The sequence below is a fragment of the Ambystoma mexicanum genome, chromosome 4p (assembly GCF_040938575.1).
Source record: "Ambystoma mexicanum isolate Mex_15411 chromosome 4p, UKY_AmexF1_1, whole genome shotgun sequence".
NCBI lineage: Eukaryota > Metazoa > Chordata > Amphibia > Caudata > Ambystomatidae > Ambystoma > Ambystoma mexicanum.
In genome coordinates, this window is record NC_090927.1 from 41100608 (window position 1) to 41125182 (window position 24575).

Genomic DNA, 24575 nt, shown 5'->3' on the forward strand with positions numbered 1-24575 from the left:
TATAAAATGCTCAACACTTGCCCGATGAGGCTGGTTCTGGTCAAAACGGAGACAAGAGGCAAGGGAAAACTAAGCACAGCAACAGGAGGGGAGCAGCCCTGCACTTCCCGGGGACAGGGCGCCCTCTGAACAGTAGCAATGCTGCACGTCCCAGGCACCTGCGCCCTGCATTGCTCCACTTACTGGTTCAAGTATGCTGCCTGTCGCTGCCACAATCGGACACCCAGCAGGGATTGATTAAAGACTATTGAATCTGGGAGTAAGAGGATGGTTTGCTGTCAAAAAATGTTACATTTTAGTTGAAATTAGTTTGTTCAATTCAGCTTGGTCTAACACTTCTTTGATAACTGCTTGGATAGAACATGTTAGGGGCTGTTTCCTAAAGTCCATTAAGGGCTTCACAAAACTGTCCACTCAGGCAGTAGACAACTCTGCTCTTAGTAGAAGGCTGTACCCCCTGAGTATTTGGTAGCGTAGACAAAGCAGCCAGGCTTATCTTAGGAGGGAGAGAGGGCTGTAGGAAAGTACAAAGAACCTGTAGCATACAAATGGTTCAAAAGAACACTTCGACCCAGAAGTATTATATAAAAATGAAGGTTTATTTTAAATACAAGTAGGCCAAGCTAAATCTTGGGGGGCCAGGGGGAGTAAGCACTTTGTCATAGAATCATAAACACACTATAAAAACACAACACAATGCTTACGGTACACAGACCAAAGCAGAGACCTTATTCAGAATATTAACCGAAATTCTAGGTAAATTCAACCCAATTAACCACATTTAGAATAGAACACATCTATTCAAGGGGAGTCAAACCATGTTACTGTTAGATTACTTTTTGTAATGCAAGGGTAATAGACATTTTCAGTTATTCAGTGACACTCAGTTGTAGAAATCACATAGTAAACCAAGCTACAAGTATACTTTTCTTAATAGTGGAGCACAAATTCATGGAACAGTATGAAGCCACAACTACTTTTAGAATAAGAATGAGTGTGAATGGGCTACTACCTCAACGAGCTAATACCTAATTATAGAAAATAGACTTTTCATACAAATCAAAAACCGGTTCATACAGTTCAAGGGATAGGAGAACAGTGCACTGTTCAACCAACCTGACACTAGCCCTAAATCATGAATGTATAAGTAAAATAGAAAAAAGTGACCATATGCACTATATTCTACAATTATAAATCAATTAAATACAAAACAGAAGCAATGTTCCAAAGTTATTGCCAAGTCGTTTCTCTTTAATGGACTGCTGCCAACACATGTTTCGACCTTTACCATCAGGTCTTGTTCAGGACTAAAATCATGTGCATCTGATTCAAATTATATCATTCACCAAACGCATAAGTTATTACACCAAGAATTGTTGCATATTATACATTACCACCATATTAGAAAAAGAAATCCATATGCCCTGTACCATCTGTAAGAAACCTGAGGGTATTTTCGCAAGTAGACCTTGAGAATCCCTTATTCAGGTGGTCAGGGAAGGGCTGGTGCTCTCAGATCCCAGCCCTCGGAGCAGACGAGCAAGGGAGGGAGGATCACCTGGGTAGATGAGTCCGGGATTATGCTTGGGGAAATCCCCCAGGTGAGACACAGTATTATTTTTTTTATTTATACAGATTGTATGGTTTCCATATTTGATACCTTTAACTTGATCATGTCCTGTTTTCCGTAGTTTGTCTCCAGATTAGTGTGCGTTGTCCGATTTGCCGTGCTTGGTGTAGCCTTACTAGGCATGTATCGCGCTTTTGGACCCCTCTAGTTTCTTAAGTATTAAAATCACTAGTCTTATGAGCGCTAAGGTCATTTTCGATTTTTCTCCTTCAACTGGAGTCCTCCACCACTCTTCAACATTCCTTGTCATGAAGCTTCTAAGGAAATCCCCCAAGCACTGCTCACGGTCTTCCCTTAGTCCGATGCACTGTAGTGTAAGATGGTTCAGAGATTCTTTCTCTCCTTTTATCTTACACATTCTACAGCTTTCATGAATGTCCAACCTTTTTCTCCTTTGCAGTATTTCACCCGTCGGTAAAATGTTCAATCTGAATCTCAGAAAAAGGTCTCGGAAGTACCAGTTCGGGAATAAGGTCAGATAACTCGGGATCCGGTTCAGTTTTCGTGGTTGTGCCCAAAAATCTTCATAGCCTTTATATTTGCAGTTGTTTTCTTGGGTTTCTATCCAGTCTGCCATATATAGTTTTTTTTTTGGTTTTGTCTGGATTAGTCCATAAGTCGTCCTCTGACTCGTTAAAGTTCACTAGGATCGCTCAGCACGTCTTTTGCCACTCTGTTAAGATTGTGTCGGATTGTTCTTTTAAGGCTTTGTTCAGCACACTAAATCCTCCGGTTGTGTTTTCCTCGAGACATTTTCGGTAGAAGTTTAGCATTTTCCATACCGCTATGGTTTTGAGTGAAGTTAGTGCCAGCTCTCTCCTTATTTGCTGTATTGGAACCGATTTGGGCAACTGTAATACTTTCCGCCAAAACAGGCCTTCCAGAGTTGACCATGTTTGAGGCGATAAGGGCGTTGGTGATTCAACACTGTATGTTAATATGGGCACAACTTTCATCCTGTAAAAGGTTACCAGAGGTAATAAGGTAAATCTGCAGTATCTTTTAAGCTGTATTTTCCCTTGGACGGCTAGGTTAATTACTTTTCTTTTTAGCCCCGCTATTCTTGGCACGTTGTTTTTCGTGTTGTCTATGCAGGCTCCCAAGTATGTGAACGCCTCCACTTCCAAGATTTTTTTGTTTTTCAGTGACCATCCTGGTTTTTTAGATGTTTTTTATACCTCCTGGGCATAGCTTCAGAATTCTTGATTTTTCTCGGTTTATTACCAGGTCGTTTGCATCCAAATACAATTGTAATGTTGTGAGCTGTCTTTGCAAACCGATTTGGGTTTAGTCCATCAGGACAATATCGTCTGCATATAGCAGTCTCCCTATCGGCATTCCTGCTATTTTTGGTGGGAAGCAGCGAGTGAACTCAAAGGATTCATCGATGTCTGATGTAAACAGGTTGTAGAGTTCCAGCGCCAGCGGGCATCCCTGTTTTAGGCCCATTCTTATCTGAATTTTGTCTGTCAGCGTTCCCGCTGTGTCCAGTCTGACTCTGATGCTTGTGTCTGTGTACAAGTCTTTGATGTTCTCCACCAGTGACTGCGGACATTCCCAGTTCTCCAATTTCTCCCATAGCTTAGCTCTTTTTATTGTGTCAAAAGCTTTTGAGAAATCGACAAAGGCTATGTAGATTTCTTGGTTTTTGTTCCTTTGTGTTCTTGCTTTCATTAGGTTGATCAGAAAGATGTTAAGTGCCGTGCCTCTCCCTCTCACAAAACCCGACTGCCAGGGATCACGCCATCCACTTTACTGTGCCCAGAGGCCCAATGCTTTCAGTAGTGTAGATGCAAAGACCTTCCCCACCACATCCAGTAGTGCAATCGGTCTGTAGTTGTCTGCTGATGTTCTGAGACCCTTTTTAAAGATTGGCACCACTACTGCTTTTCTCCAGGACTCCGGAATTTTTGCTGTTTGTAATATGTATTTAAACAGATGATGTAGAAACTTTGCCCACTCACATATATTGCTTTTTAATGTTACGTTCGTCAGCCCATCAGGCCCCGGGGCTCTCGTGTCTTTCAGTTTTTTTAGGATGTTTTCAATTGCCTCAGTACTAATGTCTATTATTGCATCTTTTTTGTTTGCCAATGGTTTCCGCTTGGGTTTGATGTAAGTTTCCCCTTGCAACTGTGTGTAGGGCTCAACCCATGTTGAGGCACTTATTGGGTTCATTTGGCTTATGTCTTGAGGCTTCTCCACGTCGTTAATGATTGTCCAAATTTCTGCAGTGTTTTTAGTTCTTATTTTTTCTAACATTCTTTCTGCGTCACGATTTAGCAAGGTCTTCTTATGTAAGTGGAGCCAGTTTCGGTACCTCTGTTTTAGCTTGTTTATCTCTTTACTAGGATTGTCGAATTTGATCTTTTTTAGTCGTCTGATGTCTCTCCTTAATACTTTTTTCTTTTCTCGTATTCGACTATCATACTGATGTTGGTGATTCGTAGTTAGATGGTTACTTCCAGGCTTCCCTTCCGTAACAAATGCTCTGAAGAGTGGTGTATAATCAATCCTTTGTTGGTCTTGTTCGTTTTCAAGCGTCGAGATCATTTGTTTTAATTTATGATTTAGTTCTTTGATTTTCTCTGGTCTGATCCTTAGTTTAATTCCTCTTTGATCTGAGACTAAATCCTGGTTGTAAGTACTGATCTTATTGTTGCTGATGTTTTTGCATGTCAGTTTCATCAAGTTATGGTCACTTTCTGTTGTTGTTATTACTTCCAAAGTCTGGATGTTATCTGACAGATTGCTTGAGATACAAATATAATCCAGGATCTCTGCTGATTGTGTTCCCTTCCAAGTTAGTTTCGCTGGGAGATCCCCCTTCACCTTTCCATTTAGTATGACACAATCTCTTGATTGAAACATACAGTTCCACATTGTTCCTCTTTTTTCCTTCACTGTTGCTGTTATTGTGTCATGCTCTGGTTGATTGTCCTTGTTCAGGCAGGTACAGTTTAAATCCCCAACTAATATGTACATTGGATCAATCCACTTCTCTCTCTGTTCGTCAATTAGTTCTGCTATTTCATCCAGTACGTTTTCGTGTAGGGTGTTGGCTGGGTTCGTCTGGTTTTGTCTTCGATCATGTTTTTCAACCATTTCCACCTTGCTGCTTCATTTTCTTCTCCTTGTTGTTGAGTTCTATTATTTGAGCTTTGAGTATTCTGGTTGCCACTTCTCTCTGATTTTATTCTGTTTGTCTTGGGGCTGCTGGCGTCTTTGTCTTTTCTGTTGGTCTGTCTCACCGAGTGTTTCTTTACTCTCTCTTGTGTTTTTAGAACTTCGTCACTTTCTTGCAGGTCAAAACCCATTGGTCTCAGCTGCGGAGCTTCTTCCAGGAGTAGTTGTCTCACCAGGTTTGATCTTGTGTGCAAAATTACCTTGTCGGTAATTACCTTCGTCAACAAATTCCACAATCGCCAGATCGTCCGTGGTGATTAATATTAGTGCCGGAATATGGTGTAGAAGTCTTATTACATTGGTTCTGTTGAGGGTTAATCCGTCCTCGTAATGGAGAATACGTTCCAGGACGAGCCCTGGTGGCTTGTAGATGTCAACGTCACTTGTTCTACGTGCTGATCGGTAATGAGGTTCTCTTTCCACCTCTTTTGTATTCAGCTGGTCTCTTCTTTCCTCCATCTCAGATCGGTTAATACTGTTTCTCATTTCTCTGTCCCAGCAGTTTCCAGACTTTAGATTGTCAGACAACCCCACGTTCCTTTCTTAAACTTGACGTTCACTTTTCTGAACCTTTTCTCTTTTGTCCGTAGTTTTCCTCATTTGTTCTTTTTGTATGTGAGTGTTTGTTGCTCTTCCATTTTCTCTGCGTTTCTCCTTTCCGGTCTGTGTTGTCATTATTGTTGAGGTATCACTCTCGCTGTAGTCTGTGTTCTCCTCACTCGTGGACTCGTCAGCCTCTATATTTGCTTCGTCATGGGCTCTTGTTCCCTGTTTCTCTTCATCATCTGATACTGTGTATGTCGAGAGGTCCAGAAGATCGTCTTCGGAACATTCATCATCTCCGGTTTCTGGAATCTTTTGTTCTTCGATTTTCTGTTCTAATCTAAACTTTTTCTTGTTATTTATTAACTGATCTATTATACTCGGTTGTTCTTTTGGTATTGTCAAGTTTTTGATAAATGCCCGGCATTTGCTGCTGCTTGGAGTTTTTGATGGAAGTTGGCTTTTTTGTTTTTTGGTAGTGACACTGTTCTTTTGATGCCCACCTGGTTTGTTTTCTGCTGTCCCATTTTTCTTCATTTTTGTTTGGCTTTCTTGTTTTTTTGTCTCCTGTGTTTGTGTCACTTATTTTGAAAATCTCACCGACGTTTCCGTTTTTCTTTTCTTTCTCCAGACACTTATCCGTGTTGTTGGGGTCCTCTAAACTTGTTGTAGTTCTTTGTCTGGTTGTTGTCTCCTGCGTCTGTCTTGTGTTGTTTTGCCCTTCGCTGGCGATTCCGTTTCGGGGTGTTTCTCCTACCCCGATCACTGATGGTTTCACTGGCTCTTTTGCTGGTCCTAAGACGGTAGATTGGCTATTTAGTTCTTCTCCCAGAAAACCCTTGCTGGTAGTTTCCTCAATTGGTAGGGTTCTGTCTTCATTTTGTTTTACCTCCACCAGTTCTTCACTGTGAGCTGCTCGGGATCTCATTACGGTCTCACTTTGGGTTTCTCTATTTTCTTCTGGTCTTGCCAATGTTTCCAGTGGCTTCTCTCCTTTATTTTCTTGCTCACTTATTCCAGCATTATTTTGCTTTTCTACTACTGCAGTTACACCTTGTGCAGTCACCGTACCAGGTTCTTTGCTTGTGGAATCTTTTCCTCTTTGGTTTGACCTCCCTAGTTTTCTCTCTTTTAATATGGGTTCAATTATATCATGCAGTAGTTGGGTAACGTTTGCTGTACTGTTGTCCAAATTATTTTGGATTGCTGAGATGAAACCTTCCACAAATATTGTTTTGGTGTGAACCATTGCAAGTATTGTAGAGTGATCTCTCCTAAGGTGTCCGCAATGTCCTCATACAGTTTCATAAAAGGGGCTAGGATTCCTGACAATGTCGAGACCATTAGGAAGTTTTCTTCCGCTGTTCTACCTGGTTTCGCCGGGTAGTCGCTTTTCACTTGGTTTGACGGCGAGGTCTGCGTCGTTTGATCTTGGTTAGCGACTTTGCCAGTCGCTCCTCTCTCCTTATCGGGATGTATAGTTCCTATGGTCTTTCCTCTTATGGCGTTCCCTCTGTCCACTGACGTCTCCAGCAATACTGCGTCTGATATTTCGACTCCCGTCGTTCTCTTTGTTTGATAGGAACTGCCCGGGCTTCCACAGCCAAAACTGAAGCTTGATGTCGGCCAAGCATTTGTTGAAGATAATGGTTTTCCTCCATATATGCTGTTTGGAGTTTTAGGGCCCCCAGTGATTGGATTTACTGGCACTGGTCCTGCCGTAAAAGGTCTCCATGTGACGGTACTGACAGCTCCCTCCTTTTGGTTGTTCGGATATTTGGTCCTTTTGACTGTGTATCTAGCTGGGGGGCTAGTCTGAGTCCTTAGTTTTTGCCCCTTCGCGACCTTGAGTCTTTGCCGGCTCCTTCCACAGCCCTTCATCCTCTGCCATGGAATTAGAATTTTTTCTTTTCAGGACATTCGATTTGTAGAGCTCCCCGTTTGTTAACGGCGTCAGTTTGTCTGCCCTACTAGGTTCCGTCACTTGACTTTCATTGTTACCTGTCCTCACCTCCTTTGGGCTTTCCCAATGCTCAATAGTTGGAGCGTCCATCGCTATTGGGTTTGGTGAGCTAACCAGGTTTTGTGTTCGGTCTTCCGTTTTCTTGTGTGCAATTGTTTGCTGTGCCTGTTTTGGCAGTTGCTGTACATCTGTCTGTAGACTGCCTGCTACAATTTCTATTTCATCCATGGCTGGTTCCATGTCTCTGGGTATTTCCCCTGTGTTCTGTGCCTCCAGCCGGTTGTCTATATATTGAGCTGTGCTTGCTACAATTTTTACTTGTATATTAAAAGGGCACAGACTTTGGTTGACTTGTGGGTCCTGGGCCACCGTCTGTAACTCTGCCTCCGCTGCCCAGGAGGGCGTAGAGCAGGTTAAATCTGTGTCCCCTTCAGTTCCCTCCTCCCCTCTATTCTGTTCGTGATCTCTCCCTAGGAGCATCTTTTCTTTGTACCACTTTTGTTGGTCAGGATGACTCTTGCCGATAAGTCTTAGCTTCATTTCTCTTCTGAAGTACTTTGGCAACGATGGTGTCTGGCACTCCGCTCACCGCCCGCCACCTGACACCGGACACTCTGACACACTCCGCTTAGCTTCTGCTTTTTTAAAGCAAGCGGGCGTAGGGAGGTGGAGCGTCAGTGCTGGCAGAAAGTGAAAGCAGACTCCTTTGTCTGCTGGCTGAGAGCAGACTCCACGTAGTTCGTTATTTGCAGTAGCGGTTTCCCGTGACTTTGGGCAAAATCCAATTCTCTTCTCACAATCAATGCGGCCACACCGGACACTCTGACACACTCCGCTACGCTCCGCTTAGCTTCCGGTTTTTGAAAGCAAGCGGGCGTAGGGAGGTGGAGCATCAGTGCTGGCAGAAAGTGAAAGCAGACTCCTTTGTCTGCTGGCTGAAAGCAGACTCCATGTAGTTCGTTGTTTGCAGTAGCGGTTTCCCGTGACTTTGGCCAAAATCCAATTCTCTTCTCACAATCAATGCGGCCACACCGGACACTCTGACACAGTATTATACCAGGGACGAAGGCAAGGAGGACGAAGTCCCTGAAGCCTTTTTAGGTTATTCCACATCTATCTCCCTTCCACCCAAAGAATCTCCCTTACCCAAATCGAACGACCCCTCCATATCTGGTAAATCCAATAGAAACTCAAAACCCTCTGCACTAGGACACTACATCTCCCAGAATCCCTGTTCTACAGTTGTGTACCCGAAAACTCCCAATCATTCTCCCCCACGTCCCTCTATTTCTCGAACTCTCAATCTGTTGTCACAAAACACTACCCTTCACATGATCTCCCCTATTCAATTCACAAACCCTACAAAGCTCACCTTTCTAAGTTAACCAACCACCCCATTCCTTATGACACCTTTCCCCCATCCTACCCCGTAGGATACTTAGAAAATCGACCTCCCCATTTTCCGACATGAACACTTTCTTACACCGTGACAGACAACAGACTAATAACAAAGCTGTTTACCTGACATGTCCCAAAACAAGGGTCAGGTAGAGTCAGGCAATTGCCAAAAATTATACACACCTGACGACGAGGCAGCTGTTCCGGCACAGCAATTCAAGAGGAGGAGAAAGGCACCAAGAAACGAAAGGATGTCCAGGAGGGAAGTGCCCTTGTCCTTATCGACTCAGACCCACGAAGCCTCCAAGAAAGGAATTACAAGGCCGGGAACAACAGCCAGCGTGTGGTCTACCAGGTGTTAATGGTGCACAGATCCCTCCTACACTGATAACCAAGTCAGGGAGGAACGCTCGCTACCACTCATCCCCGGCTAACTATCCCCCGATCTCCATCACTCCTTTCCTGGGCAAACTCCTGGAGAAACTGGCTATCTCTCAGCTGACCCTCCACACTGAATCCATTGGTTCCTTCCACAACCATCAATCTGGCTTTAGAGCATCCAGAGGCACGCAAACTGCTCTTCTGAACACCTGTGAAGAACTGCTCTCAAATCTTGACAATAACACCCCCTCTATCCTCATTTTCCTCGACCTCTCCTCTGCCTTCGACACAGTTAACCACAACATCCTGATTTCACATCTGTGACACCCTGGGAATCACAGATCAGGCTCTGGCGTGGTCAACCTCCATCCTCTCCGACGGCCCATCCCAGGTGGAACTCAGAGACTTTCACTCGACTATCACTCTCTCAACCTTTGGCGTTCCCCAGGGATCTAACCTATCCCCTGGTTCTTCAACGTCTATATGGCTGCCCTGGCACGTGCGATTGCCACTTTCACCTCTAACTTCCAGTGCTACGCAGATGACACGCAACTATCTTTCAGGCTACCCTCAGCCGCCTCCTCCTCCTCGCTTATATACGATTGTCTGTCCGCTATTCAGTCATGGTGTGCTGCAAACAACCTCTACCTCAACGCCACTAAGACTGAGATCGTTCGCACTGGGACCCTGGCTCCCTCTTTCCCACTCTCACTCTGGCCAGCCTCCCTTGGCCCTGCGCCCGCACCCACCTGCGAAGCAAGAGACTTTGGGGCCATCTTTGACTCCACTCTCTCCTTCTCCTCTCACATTTCAGACATCTCTAAAAAATCTAACTATCATCTACACCTCCTCAGAGGTATTCTACCTTTTCTTACTTTCCCCAGAGGCTCCTTTTCTCCGGAGTCCTGGTTCTCTTGAGGCTGGACTATTGTAACAGCCTCTTCCTCAACCTCCCTTCTCTTCTGCCCTGTGCCCTCGGCAACTCATCCAGAACAGAATCGCGAGACTTATCCTTGGCATCAAGCAAGGGACCGCATCTCTCCAGCGTGGAAATCCCTTCACTGGCTCCCATGGCTGCAAGGATCAAATTCAAGACCCTTTGCAATGTTCACAAGGCTTTCTGGGGCCTGGAACCTACCTGCCTGCAACGCCGCCTACCTAAATACTGTCCCTCACAAGCCCTCCACTCATCTACCTCCAACCTTCTGCGAGTGAGCCGGTTCTCCAACTAGAGATTTGGAGGGAGAACCTTATCCTCAGCTGGTGCCTCCCTCTGGAACAACTTCCCTGCCGCCCTACGTCTTGAGCCGGATCTCCTTAAATTCCGGAAACTCCTCAAGACTTTCCTCTTCCTTCTCTCTCTCACTCTATCCTGCTAACCTAGTTCTCTGTTTTTCCCTCTCTCCCTCCTCTTCCTTACAGCATGCTGACTGGCTGCCGTGTCTCATTGATCCCTGGCAGCCCGCCAGTCATCCCTCGTACTTGCCCCAGGACCTTACACCCCACCCACACTCAATGCATTTGAGACATTAACCCTAGAGCGTGGCTCTTTCTGCACTTACCCCAGTCTCAAATGACCGGGTGCACTTGATCCTCCCCCGCCCTATGACCCTCTGTGCACTTGCTTGTTCCTTACGCACCTTGCCTGAAGATCACCTGTCTGTTCTCTGTTGTCTTCACCCCGTAATTGCACTTTAAAAACTGCAGAATCGCTGTCAGGCCTATTTGCTGAATCCCAAATTGTTAAATGTATTTTGTACGTACTTACTCTGTCTGTGCAGACTATTATCATCTCCGAATTTCAAGGGCTCTGAGCGACTGTTTTTTCCCCATGTTGCCACCCGCCTTGAGCGCTTTGAAAACACTTGCCTGTGTATAGGCGCTATATAAATAAACAATACCATACCATGATAAGAGATATGTATCAACAGCAAATCCTAGAATACTTAGGATTTACTTTTTCCTCAAGATTCACAAAGCATTTGATACTATACCAGGGGGTCGGCCCATTGTAAGAGGGATAGGTTGGCTAACAGAAAAGTACTCGAGATACATCATATCTAAGGAAGTTAGCAAGTTTCCTGCATACTTAAGAGATACCTTTCTATGATACCTATTACCTTTCGGTCCTACTCGTGAACCTTCTCAACCTTGGCTCTCTCCCCACCTGCGTTCCATGCGTCGTCGTCTTCGTTGCTTTGAAAGGCGTTGGCTCAAGACTAAATCCACACCTGATTGCTCCTCTTATTTCTCTTTATGATGACTGTTTACTTACTGCTAAGCGTCTTTATTTTTCTTAATCAAACTCTTGCACGTCTTCTCTCTCCTACTATTGATCATTCTGCTAATTCTATTCTTTCTACCTCCGATTTTGCTCACTTCTTTTCCTCAAATGTTCTGTCTCTTTGTCAGGACATCGAAGCATCTAAGTCACCCAAGGGGCCTCTCCCTCTCCAGTTCCTATTCCTTCTGCCTCTATTACTCACTTTGCTCCTGTTTCTTTTTTGCTAGCTAAGACCCAGCCTACTGCTTCCACTACTGACTTTATTCCCTCTGCGTTAATTATGAAGGTTTATCCTTTTCTTGTACCCTACCTAGTCTCCTTTTTCAATATCTGTCTTTCCACCTCCACTTTTCCTTTTATCATTTAAGCACGCAACCATTATTCCTATTTTAAAGAAACCCACTGCTGATCCACTTTCGTCCAATTTCCACCGCTTCCTTATCTTTCTAAACTTCTGAAATGGCTTGTTTATGCTCAGATTTCCACGTTTGTTTCTAATTCTACTATTCTTCCCCAATTTCAATCTGGTTTCTGCCCCTTTCAAACTACAGAAACTGCTCTTCTCTCGGAGCTGAACTCTCTTCTTTCTGTACGATAATCTAAGCACTCATCCTTTCTCATTCTTCTTGATCCATCGGCTGCTTTCGACACTGTTGATCACTCCTTACTTTTGGCTTCACTTGGTCTTTCAGGTTCGGTCCTTTCTTGGTTTCTCACATCTCTCTAATAGAACATTTTTGGTCACTTGGGCAGGCAAGTCCTCCGAGTCATTCTCGCTTGCCCATGGAGTGCTTCAAGGGTCGGGTTTGAGTCCTTTATTTTCGCTCTATACATCCTATCTTGCAGCTGTTATTTCTTCCTTTGGGCTATCTCGCCATTTCTATGCGGAAGACACCCAATTATTTATTTCCTTCTCCTCTTTCTCTGCTGAAATTCATCACAATCTTTCTGCTTGCTTGGTTGCAATTAAATCTTGGATGCCCTCCCATTATCTCACCCTCAATGCCGGGAATACTGAGGTATTGTTCTTTCCCGCCAACACTCTTTCTCCTCATCTTGCATCCTCTTTTATATCCTTTCCTCCATCTCCACTCTCTATCTCACCATTCACTCATAATCTAGGTCTTTACTTTGACACAAATATTTCTTTTCTCTATCACATCTCATTAACTTCCTGTTCCTGTCGTTCATCTCTATAATATTCGCAAGGCTCATCCATTCTTACCTTTCAAGCATCTAAACTTCTAATTTCTTCTTTAATTTTCTCTCGATTTTTCTACTGTTCATCAGCCCTGCTTGGGCTCCCCAACTCTCCTCTTGCACCTCTTAAATCAGTGTTCAATTCTTCTATTCGTCTTCTGTGTCTTCTCTCGTCGCAGGACTCTATAACCTCTTCTCTTGTAACACTTCATTGGCTACTTTGGTTGGCTACCCTTTCATTCTCAAATTAAATTTAATTTTTTCAGTCTTGTTTTTAAATCTCTGTATGGTCTTGCTTCTAACTATCTTACTGCTCTAATATCTTTCTATATCCCATAACGTTCTCTTTGCTCTTCCTCTCAATCCCTACTTTTGGCTCCTCGTCCCCCCTGTTCACAGTCTCGTTTTTGTTCCTTTGAACTCCTTGCTCTTCACTGGAACGCTCTTCCACTTTCTCTTCGCTTTATCTGTGTCTATTCTCTGTTCCGTGGTCCCCTGAAATCTTGCCTACTTCAACATTCTTGAGTGATTCCTTTCTGGGTTGTATTGTTTATACATTTATACATTTATATTGTACTGTTCTGTACTGTTCTGTATCCTATGTACAGCACTTTGGTTTAAGGCACTTAATAAAATACAAATATACGATGCATTTATTACAACTGTTGTAAAGTTTTTCATGGACGGAAGATTATTGCCTTGTCACCTTAGATGTGAAAGCTTTATATACTTCTATTGAACATGTTTTGGCACTCAAGACCCTCGATCATATCTATGCTAGTAGATCTGTTTCGTACATATTACCATGTTAAAGGAACTATTGGAATTTACCTGACAGAACAATATTTTTCTATTTGATAATACCTTGTACAAGCAAACCAGGGGGGTGGCCATGGGGGCCAATTATATTGCATCTCTGGCCAACCACTTCATGTTTTATTTTTTTAAACATCTTTATATATTCTGAGGCCTCTGTTTGACTCGGAAGCGGCCTCTGTTTGTCTTGCCGACTCTGAGAGGTGCGGCTTGAGTCAGTCAGTGTGTGCGATCTCTCGCAATCTCACGTAGTTGAGGTCCCTTCCTCGAATACTCGAGGCTGTGCGCTCCGGAAACGAGCCTGCGCCCGTACCAGCATTTGCAACCGCAGCACCCACTGCTCTCACCGGCGTTCGCCTGCCAACACCAGTACCAGCACCCACGGACTCACGGACTTGTGAAGTGCGGTCATTGCTGGAGGGTGAGCCGCGGAAGCCGCGGTGAGCCGTGGGGGGGGCGTTTCCGCCATAACTGATAGAGCTGCTATTACGAATTGCAGTGAAAGAAGGACACGAGCGGTAAGAGTTGTGTAATGCAGGGGCGAGCTGTACTGTTTATTACTGGCTATATCGCCCAGCAGGCTGTATCATTTTCCTAGCTGAGCCCCCCCCCCCCACCAGCTCCTTCCTTCACCCGTCCTCCTTCCCTTGGACCAATATTGTATTGCTGTTCACTGGGCCAGCTTTGAAAGCCTCTTAGAGGAGAGATTGTCAGAAGCGGCCATAGTCACTGCATGCCTTTAACGCTCATTTGTGTGACTAGAATTCCCTTCCCCCAGGGGCTATAGCAGTTCCACAGTATTCCAAGTGGAGACCTCCTATTGATGAAGACTTGGAGGGAACTCCCCAGACACATTTTCCTCCTCTTTCTACACATTTGTTTTCTCCTGGCCCAATATTTGTGATAGAGATTGGCGCCATCTGATTGCCTGTCCTAGGAGACAGTGGGCAACGCTGCTTGACCTTGGAGCTATATCCAAGGTACCAATAATTACATCAACAAGCATTTGAATCTCCTATTTGACAGACTGCAGAAATTACCCTGAACCCCTGATGGGGGTCCTAGGAGCACTTGACACAGCGATAAATCACCTTACAGCAATATACTCTCTGTCAATAGGGTACAGATCCACATTACCAATACCGCCTGGCGCTGTTTAGCCTATTGAGCAAGAGGCACACAAATATACGGCTTTCAAGGTAGTGTGGCTACTTAGGTCCTTTTAGTAACTACACTACACAGATCTGTGAGTGACCATCAATATAAGCAGAGTTGCAAGCTGAACAATGCTTACAGTCAAGAAGTGCTCAGCTACTAGATATAATTTACGCAACCAGAGGAGCAAGACTCCCACATCTAATATGAATGGATGTAAAGGATCTAAAGCTACACCTGTGGAATGAGGTGCAATCACCGACTTCTTTCCGCCTCCTGGTACCCCAAATACAATAAGCTCTCCACCACACACAGAAATAGTGTCTGGCAGCCAAAGCTTGAATAACACCACAGATGCAGAAGATGTACTAGGAGAAAGCGATATTGATAACAACTCATTACTAGAACTCTGCTTATCTATGCAGAGATCTATGACCCCTTTACTAGGAAGCATACCTAGCAATCAGAACAACAGCTATCAACATTTGTCTACGGATTCACACAGAGAAACATCTAACAGACTATCCGCCTCTCCCAATCTGGATGTACAATTAGAATTATCTGAAGCAGATAGCAGCAGAGAACATGGGGAAAGCCAAATGACCTTGGGGGACCTGCAATCCTCGGTCGCATCTCTGCAATTTGCTTTAAATATCCTGCTGAAGATGTGTGGGAGGATATTAGAAGTTACCCTTACCCTTCCAGCAGGAAACATAGCTGATAACAGCAACCCATAGTCTGCACAGAAGGAAGGGAACATCTCTTTGCCAGCATGCCCAGAAACAGCTGATCATGATCTAAATACTACCACTAATGTTGATGTATTTTTTTCACGCAAACAGCGACGATTGGCTAGAAGAGCGATCACGAGGAAAAAGCGCCAATTGGCCACCATAATACTACCTGATTCAGCAGAGCCGGAAGAAGAAATATCTATACCCACAGAAGGTAGTACCCCCAAAAAGATACAGAGAAAAGTAAAACGGAAAGTGACCAGAGTGTGCGATGGTACTATGGGCAAGGAGGGTAAATTGACCTTGATAAGAGTACCACCGCATATCCAATGGAAGAGGAGGACTTAAATAAGAATAACGTCTCAAATCCAGCTGATGAGATGGATATTGAACCCTCATTCTGTGCAAATACTGACCCAATCAATCTTACTCAGATTGACATCTCATCCACAATAATAACCGCACTGCCAGAGGAGGACAAGGCTAATGCGATATTGGCCAAAGGCGGAAGGACTTGCATTATTAAGAACTTACACTCTATTCCACAACTGAGAGTGTTGAGATCGGAGGACTTTGAATTTGTTGAACCACTGAAAGCAAGGAACTCCAATATATCAGCAATTCACTGTAAATTTTTTGCAACAGTTAATCTGCTGCGCAACTCTAAGGCCAGTCTATGGGAAGTGGATATTGAAGTTGACGCTGACCCTAATATAATCAATCCACAATGGCCAATGCAAGTGCCAAGCACCAAAACCAAAGAAAGCAAGGTGCTGCAGTTACCAAAAGGCAACTCAGTACAGCTAGCAGATGTCCAGAACGTTCTTAAATGGCTAGCAGAGTCTCTTCCGGCACTGTCACTATCCCAATGAGATCAAAGTTTAGTTTCATGGAACTGCCGGGGAATCAGCCATTTATTTTCAGCGGACGGCTCAACTCCTATGTTAGCTGGTCACACCTGCATTTGTCTTCAGGAGACGTGGCTTACCACTCGGGCCGTTTTTAATGGCTACACTATCCATCAGGAATTAGCCGAAAAGGGACCCCGGGGGAGACCATCTGGGGGTCTCCTTATTGGAATTTCACATCCATTAAAGTCAACTCGGATCCATTCTAACATGGATGAATTTGTGCTAGCGGTCGAATTAGAACTCCCCAGCAAGGATAAAGTGGACAAAATGTTATTGATCAACCTCTACAATCCACCAGAGTCCTCTAATAGAGACCTCATACAGGAAGCTTGCCACGACCTGCTGATCGACTGGATGATTGACCCAGAAAAGAATCTTGTAATAATTGCAGGTGATTTTAACTGCCATATTGTGGGATCTGTGAGCAGAAGCGATAATCCTTCAATAAAGAGGATAGGTATGCTGTGGCACCAGGAGGCGAACCCTGAGGGACTGCTAAACTTTCTTAATATATGGGACCTTGAAATTTTAAATGGTCGAACTAGCAGTGACTATCCAGGGCAACCTACATGGAGCAATGGTAAATCCAGAAGTACTCTTATTATATCTGTGTAAGTCCCACAATGGCTAAAAGGGTCAACGATATGAGAGCCAATAAAAACGACTGGAGTGATCATGCCTCACTAACATTATCATTTGATTTTTTGCTACAGCAGGCTTATCCAAGACCTATTGGTGATCTGAGAACGAATCATACCTCCTCAAACATCCGTTGGTCTGACAAAAACATCTTGAAAGCAGCTGAAGCTATAATAGATATGACAAACAGGGGATATGAAGTCCTCATACCTATGTCCTGTAATGAGATCGAAGAATGGATTACCACTTTCTCATGCAATTATGCGACAGCCAATATTAACATGTTAGCCCCAGATGCTAAACCAATTAACGCTTTCGACATTGAAATCAGAGACGCTAAAAGATCTTTAAGAGCAGAGCTCAGGAAGCTATGGAAAACCTCCATCACATGGGAGAGCTTCCAGATCTCAAGCAAGAAGCGTAAAAATGCCTTTAGATCATGGCTCAGACAGAAACGCTATGCAGCTAAATTAGCTAAATGGCAAAAAACAGTCCAGATACTCTGTGCCGTGAATACCTGCTCTATATGGGACCTATTGAGACAGGCAAGAGGTAGCTCCCTTAATAACCCGATTGGGATAAGCCAATGGGAGGAATTCCTGAGAAATCGCAATCATAACACTATGGATCTCTCCCAGGAAATGATAACTTGGGACTGACCTTCTCCCCCTTTCAGGGTGACGGCGGAATCATTGATTATCATGATAAAAACCCTCAAAGCATCAAGAGCACCTGGGCCTAATGGTCTGGCGAATGCCATACTAAAAAGTAATCCGGAGTACTGGGCAGAGGTCCTGAAAATATTATTTGAAAAGATTTTACAAGATGGGCTCATCCCGGAATCCTGGCAGACAGTGATCCTGGTCCCGATCTATAAGAGGGGAGACCGGACAGATCCTTCTAAGTATCGTCTTCGCTCTATGCTTGATTGTACGGGCAAATTATCTGCGACGTGCTTACTCCAAGAACTTCAGATATGGGTAGATCGATTCCAATGTGGCTTCAGGAGTGGATACTCTACAACGAATAATCTAATTGTAATGGATATGCTACGTAACAGAGCCAGAACCTCCGGCAATCCTCCATTGTATGTATTATACATTGATTTCAGGGCGGCCTTCGATCTAGTCCCTAGAGATCTGCTGTGGGCTAAACTTGAGACCTTGGGCTGCCCGAAAGGAATACTGTACTATCTTAAGATACTACACTGCAACACTACAGCTTCATTGAAATTAGATTCAAAGGGGAATATGACCAACAAGATTAATCAAACTCGTGGCATAAAGCAAGGCTGTGTTACAGCTCCGATCCTATACAACCTGTTTGTCCACGATTTCCCGCAAGTATTGTCAGCAGAACACAATTGTCCCCCCAAGATAGGCCCAGCTCACTGCTCGGTGCTTGCCTATGCAGATGACTTGGTTATCATGGACCATACAGTTAGTGGTCTTCGAAATACTGCAGAGGCACTATGGACCTATGCCCAAAGAAACGGCTTAATAATCAACCTGGATAAAACCCAGATGATGATCTTTAGCAGCAAGAAGATCGCACGTGTGAATGTTAATATACATGGGACTGCAATACTATATACACCCCATTACAGATACCTGGGTATTGAGCCTAAAGGGCAATACACTATGTGTAAGCAAGCCCGAATTACACGAGCAGCCCAAATTACTGCCCTGATTCATCGGTTTTCTTCTTCTCATGGCGGTTATACTGTCTGGGCTGCACGACAATTATATCAGCAGGTACTAACTCCCATGATTATCTATGGACTAGAAGCTCTACAGGTGATCGATCTGGGATGGCTCCAAATACTTGTGGGGAAATTTTGGAAGAAAATACTTGGACTTCCGAATTGTATACCCATGTCCATTCTTAGATTCGAACTGGGTCTCATTTCATGGAAAGCTCGAGTACTTAGAAGAAGGGCTGAACTTTACGTAAAAATGTCACCTCAATCAGAGAACCCTTTGCTGAATATTATGTATAGTGAAATCAACAAATCTTCTTCACTCCTTTTCATGGAAAAACAACTGACTGATTACCTGGGAAAGATCAGCTGGATTACTAAGCCTTACGGGGAGGAAGCCAGTGTATTGCGTGCTCTGTGAAAAAAATCTGAGTTAGACGACTGGATCGACAACTTTGCACACTTGGAAGACCTGAAACGGTATAAATTTGTACAGCATATGGGATACACCTTTAAGAAGCCATCATCATATCTGTCTCTATGCCCTTTGCCTCGATTGAGATGGTTTATCCTTCTGCTGAGGATTGACCAACTACCGGTATTGGCTATCAGCGGTATTATGAACAATCTCGCAAAATCAGAACGCTTTTGTCGACTCTGCATGAATAGATCCATCACTGAAACTGGTAAACATGTTCTTACTAGGTGTCCTACCATGACAAAAACCTATACTACATATTATGGGGACTTTGTTCATAGAATGGATCATATCAGTAGCACCGACTTTTGGTTAAGGGCGCTTAACGCAACTGGGATGTATAATGTGTGGCTGACAGTAGAGAAACAGCTGGATATAACTATATAGATGCTAGCTTTTCCTTCTATCCTGTTGCTCATACCAAAGACTTCATTTTGGATCTATCAAGTATTTCTGTACAAATCAGACCTTGAGAATCCCTTATTTTTAGAATCTGAATGTGTCACAAAAAATACTGTACACAGACAAACAAAGCACAAAGCCAACGTGTACGTATTGCACAAACATCTTTACGATGGAATTTTATTCTAATTTGATTTTGTACTTGACATTTTTGACATAATTTAAAGAATATGATTTGTTATTTTCACCTTTTCTTTTCTGTTGAAATTATAATAATATGTACTTTTGTAATTTGTAATGACTTATGTTATGTGAAAAGCTTATGTTAAGCTCTAACACATTAATACATTAAATTAAATAATATATTCTGAGACTGATTATACACCAAGAATAAAGTTGTGGGTCAGATATATAGAGGACATATTTATGATTTGGCAGGGTATAGAAAGACATTTATTTGAATTTGTTTGTTTTTTGAATAACAACACTTTTGGTATACAATTCACATCCCACTGAGTTTGATTTCTTGGATGTTCATTTATATGTCTCAGGCAATGTCATTATGTCTCAAACCTTTAGGAAAACTACAGAGGTAAATTTGATACTAATAGCAAGTAGTTGTCACAAACTTAGTGCGAATCGGAACATTCCAATGGGAGAATATATAAGAGCACGCCGAAACTGTAGAGAGCTGCCAGTATTTGAGAACGAATTTAATATTCTTGACAAAGGTTTGGTGCTAGAGGAAACAAAGATATTGTGATGAATTCAAAAAAGAAAAGTCTTACTTTGTATAAATGTGATTTTCTTAAATCCAAACAGTCTAAAACAAAGGACATGCAGACTGTAAGAATGGTGACACAATATTCAGTTGAGAACACCAAACTGCACAAGATACTACTGAAACACGGGAATATTCGGTTGCTTGATTCTGACTTGCAGCCATATCTGATGGATTGACCTACTTTGGTATTTACACAACCCCGACGCTTAAAAGGGAATTGAGCCCTTCTTTTTTTAAACCATTGCAGGGACCCAAAACCTAGCTAAGCCATGGTATTACTGGTAGAATGAGTAAAATGTGTGAGTACACCAAAGAACATAAATCCATTAAGATTAACATCCAAGAAGAATTGAACGTTATATGTTTGAACATCACAAGTTTCATTAACTGTAGGACCAAATTCGTTGTCTATTCTATTATGCGTCGGTTCGGACTTCATTATATTGTCAGCACGATCCGAGAGTTAAAGATTCAGATTGGCAAGCACTTAAACACATTGAACAAAGATGATCCGAAACTCCATTTGTCTGTTCATTAGCAAGAGTGCCATCAAATGGACTGCAAGGCAGATATTACATTTACTGATTTTTAACAATACCAAAGAAGCTCAAAGGGAGTGACAGAAATGGCTCTAAGGAGGGCGGAATCCAGGGCAATCTTCAAATACAGAACTGTGTTCATGGGTCTGACCACGGAACATGAGATGAGCTCATTTCTTTAAATTGGGTCTCCTGTATAAGATAGGGTCTGATGACTTGTTTTGGATGAGGATACTGTGTTTGTATGGTTACATTGTTCATGCCAACATTTGAATGCTAATGATAGTAGATTTGCTTAGTTGTAGATGTTGTAATAACCAGATGATGTAATACTGGGAGATGAATGTGAGGTGCGAGGGCCATCATGCTAAAGGGGAGCATAGTGTAACAATGGTGGCAGAATGATAGAAATACTAATTGGATGCACAGAGTGGAAAGTATTGGTTTGGATGTCCATGGGTCCACCAACAAGACTGTGCCTTTGGATTTGAACACAGGATTTTGACAATGGCTGTTCTGCGCAGTTTTGGGAATCAATAGTCATAGGAAGTTTAAAACCTTTGTTGAATATCTACTTAAGAAACGTATTAGTTCTCCAGTACCCTTAATAATAGTGAATTGGGCATGAAAACATAACTCGCATCTTATGGGGTGTAGCTGAGCAGGACTTGGCGAGTTAACAGAGTTGCCAGTTAGACCACGGTTAGTGGCTTGATGATGTGAAATATGAGCGGTTCTAAGGGCTTGTATTAACTATAATCTTTTCTCAAAGTGTGGTTATGAAGGGTAAGATAAGTTTGCGCGTTTCATAACATTTTGGAATATTTACTTTGGCAAGTGCACTCTTTCTCTCTTGTATGTGTCGAGAATACTTAGAGTATCATATATTTCTGGGGCCCCTAGTTCATATATTTTCCCAGATATTGGTGACTTATCTATAGACAAAGATTCACTATTATTGTGAAATTTCCAATTATAACATTCAATTATTTTTGCGTCCGGTGAGTTTTGGGCTTGATTAGCGTTAGAAGCGATAACTCTGAAACGTAATGATGTCACGTGCAGCGTGACATCAAGATGCTATTTTTGTAAATAAATAAGGTGGGATGTAAAATTGTGCTGCGAATCGTCGCGAGTGGCTCCATTTGGAGAAGAGATTTCTTACAGACTCTCATTAATTGTAACTAACATCTCTTTTATAACACTAGGATGTGTTCCTCGCTGGAAATTGGCTCGGCCTGCTTTTCTTGATCTTTGGATTTGGTTCAGTGGTCGACTACTTCTTCAGCTTCTGGGATCTGAACTTTATACAGGAACCTAGCCAATCAACAGGCGTGCAACATTCAAACCTGAGGGTGTGGCAGTCCTTTCAGAACAGCCAACCTCCCAGTTGGAACTGGTTCAAAGCAGGCAGGCTGGAAGACAAAGAGCTGCAGAGTTTTGGACTCCTCCCCCGCTTCTTGACTTCTCAGACATTCTGGAGCCTGGGCGGGCTTGCCCAAGGTCTCCCGCCGAAGACAAAAATCACACAAAGGCATTTCCCACCCTGAAGGGTAGGGGAAGGACCTGGAAAGGACAAGCAAACGAAAAATGGTGAAAAAAGAAGATAGGGGTCATTTTGGGAAAATGGTCACCCAAGGGTGCCTTACCGTAGCTGTGAAAACAGCCTGCGAATAAGTTGAACAGAATCGGTAGTAAAGGTTCTCTGCCACCAGCCATTTAGGTTAAGCTTGTCACTGTAATAGAAGTGTCACAGGAGTAGTGAGAAATGGGATACACCATCTCCCCGAGCACTCCACATAAGGTGAGGCATGCTGGTCTCACAAAATAAAATGTAGAGGATATAAATATCCTTCCTACCCTTGGGAACAGTTGTTCACACAAGGTAATACAGAGAAAATAGAAAAGGGACCCAAAGGACAACCCAGCAGCACTGCACAGAACGTGTTGTGTGTGTGCTGCAACAATCCACCGTGCTGAGAATCAAAAGGACAATTCAAGACAATACACATTTTAAAGAGTACCTTTGTTAACTGCCTTTTTTTTCAGCACCCAATAGTTTTAAAAGTCACACACAGTTTAGCAAGACGCATTTCCCCCCGAACATGTTTTATAGTGCAGCAGCTGCCCACCGAACAGCTTTCTTATGAAACACAAACAATAACCAATAGGGGACATATTAGCAGAGAAGTTACGTTGACATACCTGGATGCATTTCCCTTATTTGTATTTTCTTTGTACAGCTGAACTGGGCCTGTCACAGCACCTATTCAAGGATTACCTCGGCCATCAGTGATGTTTCACAGGTGCATTGATTCTGTTAGAAATGACAATGTTCAATAAGTTTAATGAAACAGCCACCTAGTGAGGCCTTACTGTAGAACCATTTGAAGCACAATTGCTCTCACGTTTGGTGAAAAGACACGTATTGTACATACAGCAAGCTTCAGCACACAGTGATGTAGCCCGCAATGCAGACTATACTGCACCAAACTCCCAACCCACTACCACTCTCCTCAGCATTACCAATCCTAACATGGCCACTCCACTCAGCTGAACCGGTCTTCACTGTACTCAGTCTAGGAACGAAACCCTCCCACTCAGCCTGTAATATTTAGTGAATTATTATTCCACCACTCAGTCACCTCCACGCCCCAGAGACCCATCCTGCTTTCCTCAACATAATCTCCTGACCACCTGCTTTCAATAGCCAATCCTCATTCCTGAAATGCCCCACCTCAGAGCCCCTTCCTGTAACCTTGGAACGGTTTCTGTGAGTAGTTTCTAAGATTTTCAAAAAAAGGTAGCAGACACCCTTCTCCAGAAAGAACATGGCATGATAACCTGTTCTGTGGTTTTTTCCCCCACTTTGAGAGTCCGCAGCCATCGCTTTTTGCACACTGTACCTTCCACAGATGGGAAATACCCATTTGCATATTAGTCTTTGTCCCGCCCACATGGGCAGTCCAGCACAGAAATGCTCAGGCAAATTCCTTCTGAACAAGAGTACCAACAGCAACCGCATACACGTGTTTCAGCCTTGTTGGTCCTCATCAGTGAGGTGGAGCTGTGCCTCGCTAAGCACAGTGAGCAGGGGGTCCAGGTCTGAGTTCCCCCAGGTAACTTAGGGAGACCAACCCCAGGTTCCTTGCAAAACATTTTGAAAAATCCAAGCATACTAAGGGCTTTTTTAAAAAGTGTCAGGACTGAATACTAGGGACCCTCATGAAACTCCCCTTAGGCCACAGGCCTCCGAACCCTTCTCGTCAGTTTTCAGAGCCACCATCCACCTTTTTTCAGATCAATCCCAGGAGCCTGTTCAGGACGATAATCTCCCTCAAAGAATCCATTCACCTTTAAAGCCCCCTCTGACACCACTAAAAGCCCCCCTTCCCCATTCTTACCATTCATTCTCTTTTCCTTGGACAGAGCTCGGCTAGGTGACTTCCCTGCATGTGTAATGGTGCTAGTTGTGCAGAGTCACCCCTGTGGGTGTCAATGCACATGCAAGTTAGGAGGCTTACATGCACTTTGCCCCATAGGCCCTGGACAGAGCTCGGCTAGGTGACTTCCCTGCATGTGCAATGCTGCTAGTTGTGCAGAATCACCCCTGTTGGGTGTCAATGCACATGCAAGTTAGGAGGCTTGCATGCACTTTGCCCCATAGGCCCTGGACAGAGCGCTCGGCTAGGTGACTTCCCTTCATGTGGAATGGTGCTAGTTGTGCAGAGTCACCCCTGTGGGTGTCAATGCAAATGCAAGTTAGGAGGCTTGCATGCACTTTGCCCCATAGGCCCCGGACAGAGCTCAGCTAGGTCACTTCCCTGCATGTG

At 43.6% G+C, this 24575-nt stretch overlaps 1 protein-coding gene across 5 annotated transcripts in view; it reads right to left on the minus strand.

Moving 5' to 3' along the window:
- Positions 1–24575, minus strand: part of LOC138452942 (zinc finger protein 268-like) — a 249740-nt gene that overhangs the window by 219684 nt on the left and 5481 nt on the right. For 4 of the 5 annotated variants that reach the window (XM_069605308.1, XM_069605311.1, XM_069605310.1 and 1 more), the window contains exon 2: positions 22948–23059. The gene's annotated coding sequence lies outside the window, so the exon portion shown is untranslated. Of the gene's footprint in view, positions 1–22947; positions 23060–24146; positions 24230–24575 lie in introns of those variants that run through there. The other variant, XM_069605309.1, reaches the window with a different exon arrangement.